The 7,297-nt window shown below is 37.7% G+C and overlaps 1 pseudogene across 1 annotated transcript; it reads right to left on the bottom strand.

Annotated features, from left to right (window-relative positions):
* Positions 1-4,951: 4,951 nt before the first annotated feature.
* LOC308619669 (hsc70-interacting protein-like) lies at positions 4,952-6,336 on the bottom strand (annotated as a pseudogene). Its single transcript has one exon. The product of its transcript is annotated as a hsc70-interacting protein-like (transcript).
* Between the last annotated feature and the right edge of the window lie 961 nt (positions 6,337-7,297).

Here is a 7,297-nt window from a genome sequence, read left to right as displayed (position 1 = left end):
AGTACAGTGTCTCTTGCCTTTAGTCTTACAAACTGCTCATTTCCAGTTACTTAGATCTATGTCTTTCCTCCACTCTCCTTCGGTGAGATTATTTCATACATTTGTAATACAGTTATCTTCTCTTCTTACAGTCTACATTCCATCCTGGGACCCTCTGACTTTTTAAATGACTTGTTTTAATTTGTATACACTGAGGTTCACTCTTAGTGTTACAAAGATCTATGAGTTTTGACAAACGCATATGTCATGAATCCACAATTACAGTATCATACGGTATAGTTTCACCACCTTAAAAATTCCCCTATACTTCACTTATTCAAACCTTCTATCACCCTTCAAAATCTGACAACCACTGATCTTATTATCATTGTTATCATTGTTTTGTCCTTCCAGAATGTTTTATAACTGGAATCATATAGTATAGAGTCTGGTAACATGTCTTCCTTGGGGAGTAGGTCATTTTTTTTTTCTGCTGTATGTGGGCTTCTCACTGTTGTGGCCTCTCCCATTGTGGAGCACAGGTTCTGGACACACAGGCTCAATGGCCATGGCTCACGGGCCCAGCCACTCCGCGGCATGTGGGATCTTCCCGGACTGGGGCACAAACCCATGTCCCCTGCATCGGCAGGAGGACTCTCAACCACTGCGCCACCAGGGAAGCCCCAGTAGGCCATTTTTATGGAGACCTCTGTGGCATATTTCACAATGATTACTCTTCTCCCCTGCCTGAGCCATAAGGGGATCTTTCTGGATTTTCACCAGGAAACTTAGGTGGGGCTCCTGTAGGTAAAACCCAAGAAAATATGCACTTCCCGCTCCCAAGACAGTTACTCCCATGAGTTTTTCACTCTCATGTTAGTGTACATACAACTTTGAGAAACTGGCCAAATTTAGCATTTAAGTATTGCAACCACTTTATGGTCCCTGTGGCTTCTGCTCTGTATTTCAGAGTGGCAGTTTGCCCTGCAATGTCAGTTATCTGATGAATACAAGAAAAGTTACTGATTTTCAGTTTGTTTAGATTTTTGTATTATAGAAACAGGTGTGGCAACTCTAACTGCAGAAGCTGAAAATGAAAGTCCTCTTTCTACTTCTTTTTTCATTAAATAAATTAATATCTTCTCAATTTTTTCCTCTGACTCTGCTTCTCTGACACTGAGATACTCCCATGGAAATTTTCATTACTGCATGTTCTTTTTTTTACATGTTTAGCATAATACTTGCATTCTGAAGAAACCTAAATAGATTCCGCTATTTCTATGTCCTGCACTTTGTTTTTGTCTTTCTTTTTGTTTGTACTTTTTTTTTGTTGTTCATACTCAAAGTTTGATAAAATTATTACGTGGATGAATAATCAATTCGTTAATAAATAATAAATGTATAAAATAAGAATTAGGAATTCAGTCTTTTTATATCCAATAAAGAAATGCCATGGTAATTTATGTTTTTAAAATCAGTTTTATAGGGGCTTCCCTGGTGGCACAGTGGTTGAGAGTCCGCCTGCTGATGCAGGGGACACGGGTTCGTGCCCCAGTCCGGGAAGATCCCACATGCCGTGGAGCAGCTGGGCCTGTGAGCCATGGCCGCTGAGCCTGCGCGTCCGGAGCCTGTGCTCCGCAACGGGAGAGGCCACAGCAGTGAGAGGCTTACGTACCACAAAAAACAAACAAACAAACAAACAAAAACCAGTTTTATATATGTGTTCTTTGTGACATAAAGCAGTGAAAATAATAATAATTTTAAACAATCATAACATATGCTATAGACTAAAACAACCCACTGGAGATTATATGGTCACCAAGGTGACATCAATCACACCAAAATCTACTGTCATCACCAACATAAAGTTATGAAGGCCAAGCTGGGGACTAAATGAGTGATATAAAGAGTAGTTTGTGTTTGTTTAGCAGAGACCCTTACCATTTGTTGACATTCACTGTGACAGTTTTAATAAACTTAGTGATAAGGCTTGAAATAAAAATTTGATATAAATATAAAAACATAGTTCATTTCTGAATGATGATAAAGAAAGATCTCCCAAAGAATTAATCATTAAAAGGTATACAACACATTCCATTCATTTTAATGTTTTTCCTCCAATATAAGTATGAATATTTTTTTCCTGAAGTGTGGCAAAAGCTGAAAAAATAATTCTAAGACATAACACTATTACCCAGATGCCACATTCACACTCTGTTATTAGAGGTGGTAGATTATGAAAAAGTTGTGCACATGAAATAAAAGTACATATTTTAACATCTGAGTACCTCAGACTGACTTCAACTTTCACTGAACTTCTATTTAAATCAGGCTTCTTCAAAAATACTCATGTTGTCTTCAAATGAATTGGTGACAGGAAGGCTCAAGATCTTTGCACATCTCTAACAAGGAATAAATTCCCTATAATATCACCTAAGTAAAATATTTTATTTATGAATAGTTTCTCATATTATCTAAGCAATTTGAAAGAGACAACTTTGAAAAAAACATTAACTCTTTCAGATTGCTCAATCTCTGAATGCACAGAAGCAATAACACAATTTTGACTTAGAAGCATAATGTGATATACGGTAGTATATTGAAAGGAACTCTGAGCACTGGATCATTGGGTTCCAATCTGACTCTGACACTAATTTAGTGATACAGATTCTGGGTCTTACTTTATGCACGTATAACAGACATATATCTGCAGTTGAACACACACATTTGATTCAGATGAATGCTAAAACTTTTACTTTTTGTTCATCCCACAGATTTACCAGGTTTTCATCATATCACAGTAACTAGGTTCATGTGATAACACATATTCTTTAAATGGAAATATTATGTTAGTGGATTCCTTAATGATATTTAGATCATTTGCTGATCCTAATAATTATACCACAAAAGCCATGGTTTAACGTTGATTACAATTAACAACAGCTCCATCTAGTGTGTTAACTGTTTGACATAGGTTTTCCTTGGATTTAAATACATTGTGGTTCAGTCCCACTCCTAGGCATATATCTGGAAGAAACTAATTCAAAAAGATACATGCACCCCTATGTTCATAGCAGCACTATTTACAATAGACAAGACGTAGAAATAACCTAAATATCCCTTAATAGATGAATGGATAAAGAAGATGTGGTACATTTATACAATGGAATACTACTCAGCCATAGAAAGGAATGAAATAATGCCATTTGCAGCAATATGGATGGGTCTAGAGATTATCATAGTAAGTGAAGTAAGTCAGAAAGAGAAAGACTGATACCATATGATATCACTTATATGTGGAATCTAAAATGTGACACAAATGAACTTATCTACAAAACAGAAACAGACTCACAGACATGGAGAACAGACTTATGGTTGCCAAGGGGGAAGCGGGTTGGGGAAGGGATGGATTGGGAGTCAGGATTAGCAGATGCAAATTATTATACATAGAATGGATAAACAACAAGGTCCTACTGTATAGCACAGGGAACCATATTCAATATCCTGTGATAAACCATAATGGAAAAGAATATGAAATAGAATGTATATGTATGTATAACTGGACTATTTTGGTGTACAGAAGAAATTAACACAACATTGTAAATCAACTATACTTCAATAAAATATATTTAAAAAATAAATGGGGCAAGTAAATAAATAAATAAATAATAAGCTGTTATTAAAGAAGAGGAAATAGTTTTGATTTTTGTTTGAGGATTCCCTCTGCAACTGTCTCTTTTTTTCCATGATGCTTCTTACATGAGAAACACCTCCAATCCTTCTTTTCATTCCTTACACAATTTTCCCCATGTATAAATTAATTCATTAGTGGAATAGTAATAATCTAAAATGCATTGGTTTGAGCTCTGTTGTTTAATAAAGTGTTACAGTATTGCTATTCTCAGGTGCCCCTCCATTTTCTTTTTTTTTTTTTTTTCCTTTTCAGATAGCTGAAAATTGGATACCTTAACAAGCGCATTTCTGAGAAATAAGAACCCCTGGGCCAAACTGAGGATCTGCTTTCTTACAACCACATCTTTAAGATTCCTCCCTTTCTGCCTTTTTATATGTGTTCTAATACGAGAGAGGCAACATGTCCCATTGGATAAAATTAGGTAAGTGCTGTATGTGCTACAAATACAATCTCCCTCATGTACAGATCCCAAGCTCTAGACGTGGGTGAATATACATACACAGCAGCATGGAAAAGCTGCTTCCACCTAGGATTCTAAGTCAGTCTCTCCAGTTCAGATTTACCACACTAAAAGTGATAAATGTTTTGATTTTCAATATGACTCCCATATCTAATGTTTTCTTTTAAAACCCCAACATGAAAAAAGTAAAATATTGTAAATATGGAAGTACACATTTCCCTTCTAAATTACTTGAACAAGAGTTCACTGACAAAAACTTAGTGAAAATAATTCTAAACACATTTATTATTTACATAGTTGATTTTATTTTTTTTATTTTTTACCCCTTATTTCCCCTGTGTGGAAATGTGAAACATTTATTTTAGATATCAGACAAGAACAGAGCTAAGTAATCCAATTTTACTGCAGCAGTATAAAAATCATCCTTTCACCAGTGTAAGATTTAAATGCATCTGCACAAGGGTACACATTATATAAAATGTAGTAAGATTACTGCTGCCCTGCCAAGTACTTCCAGTCCCTACCCAGGTCCTACTGCAATACTGGTGGTCCCAAGAGTTTCATGGAAGCAAATCATTTAAAATAATAAAGCAATTAAAAAGACAAATCAAAATGCCTCAGTGACCATATATTCAACTCAAACTTTATCTATTTAAATGTTACATTTGCCTCCCACTAATAAATCTTTATTTCACTCAAACTTGAACAATAAATCTTCCATACTGAAGTATCTTCCTTGCCTAACTAATTCAATGGAAAAAACAAAAATGATTAGTAAAGAAAAATGTAGGGATTAACACACCCTTTTGTTTTAAATATTTTTAAGGTTTAAAAATTGTTTAAAGTTTTAAATTTCTAGTAAGAAAACATTATCTGAATGAATACCCTAATGGCAAACCACTGTAAAATGTTTCAGCTGCATTTGGAGCAGAGGGGTAGGGATTATCTTCAAAGCACCCCAGCTTTCTTCATGAGAAGATCAGAGGTACACTGGTTTGTATTATTGTGACATCCATTAGGTGATCTAAGTTGCTTTTTCTTCAGCAGGGGCTTCATTTGTCAGAAGGACATTATGCTTGACCTCCAAATTTGGCCGACAATTTACTGATGAGATTCATAACCTTTGGGTTGCTCTGATATTTTGACATATTTGCCAGGTTCTGAGCCACATCCTGGAAGGCCACCATAACTGCTGGATCCTGCATGGCTGCAAGAATCTGGATCACTAAGAATTTCATTGAGCCCAGGCATTCCTGCCATTCCAGGCATGCCCCGTCCCATTCCAGGCATTCCTCCAGGAAAATTACCAGGCATTCCGCCAGGAAAGCCACCTGGAAAAGAGCCATACTGAGCTCCTGATTGTCGTCTGGCTTCTTCCTCCCTCTGGGCTCTCTCATGTTCTTCCCGAGCCTTCTTGACCCTTTGTATTCTTTCTTTGATCTCTCGCTCCTCATGTTTTCGCTCATACTTTCTCTGATGTTCAGCAATTTTCTGGGCCCTTGGTTGAACTTCTTTCAGCATTGCACTAGCATCTTCATCATAATCCAGCTTACAGGCAAGGGCAAGATCATGGGCAGCTTCTTCCCAATGGCCCAAGAGTCTGTGTGCTTTCCCTCGCCACTTGTATGGCTGAGCAGAATCAGGATTTATTTCAATAGCTCTGTCACAGTCTCGGATGGCAGCATTTGGCTTCTGTAATTTGATGAAGACACTCGCTCTCTTGGCATACAGAATGGCCAAACGTGGATTTAGCTTGATGGCATCTGTGAACAAGTCAATGGCTTTCTGTAGTTCACCATCATTTAGGGCATCAATGGCAGCCACTTTTTTATCATTTGCCTGATCCATCATCTCCTCAGTTATCTCTACATTTTCATCTCCCATTTCTTGAGGGGCATCAGTGTCTGGTTCAATCACACCTTCATTGTCAATTTCTAGATCACTCTCCTCACTTGATGGTTCGTCTGTCTTTATGTTTTCCTCTGCCTTCCTACTATCTGTTTTTTCTTCCTTGGTATTTTCTTCCAATTTAGTTTTATGAGTGGTATTTTACCCCCCCATGCTCTCCACCCACTCCCTCAGGAAGCGTATTTCCTCGGTGTGCAGAACGCTTGGGTCCTGCTTGCACATTTTCACGAAAGCTCGAAGCTCGCTCACTTTGCGGGGGTCCATGGTCCGGAGGCGGCGGGAGGCGGCGGGAGGCGGCAGGAGGCCTACATAGTTATATTTTAATATGACTTACAGGAACATTACCTTTCTTATAAAACAAGTTGATCTAAATTACTCATTTGGTTCCATATATTATTTTGTGATGTAAAATCACACATACCTGTACACATGCACTACAGAAAATTAAAAATAACTCAAGTAAAATCTCTTTGATAAAAAGAAATATCTTCAATAATTCTGTACCAAATCATATTATTTCTGCTGTAGACATTATTACCCAAACAAGATAGCTTTAATTATTTTTCAATTTGTGCTTAAACAAAAGACTTTCTTTTATAGCCTACACATTTTAAAATGTAGTTGAATATAAAACTGTCAATCAAATTTGTTCTTTAAAAAAAAAAAGGCTCCTGGGCTTCCCTGGTGGCACAGTGGTTGAGAGTACGCCTGCTGATGCAGGGGACACGGATTCGTGCCCCGGTCTGGGAAGATCCCACATGCCGCAGAGCGGCTGGGCCGGTGAGCCATGGCCGCTGAGCCTGCGCGTCCAGAGCCTGTGCTCTGCAACGGGAGAGGCCACAACAGTGAGAGGCCCGCGTACCGCAAAAAAAAAAAAAAAAAAGGGCTCCTTTAGCTAATACTGATGGGAAATTCAGTGAAACTAGATTATTTGAAATAGATATAATACTATAACAATTCCTCTCCAGGGAGAGTTGGCAAGATTAATTATAGAAGCAATTACTATGTACAGGTGAATTGTTACACTGTAGAAATGGTGCATGATCACATAGCTATCATCACCAGGCTCCAGGCTATTGCTAAACTATCACAACTCTAAGGCTCACTAGGAAGACTGATTAATATGAGCTCCAAGGACACACTTGACTTAATCTAAACTTAGTTTTTGGTGACTACACAGACCTTACAGCTAAGTTGACTCCATCATTTTCCCTTGACAACTAGACTATTAGTCTCTGTATCTCTTTCATCTCTGC

Source organism: Mesoplodon bidens, assembly GCF_964165515.1.
Source record: "Mesoplodon bidens genome assembly, chromosome: 1".
In the NCBI taxonomy this organism is placed as follows: domain Eukaryota; kingdom Metazoa; phylum Chordata; class Mammalia; order Artiodactyla; family Ziphiidae; genus Mesoplodon; species Mesoplodon bidens.
The sequence above is the reverse complement of the archived record's forward strand: the minus strand, read 5'-3'. Positions and strand labels throughout refer to the sequence as shown.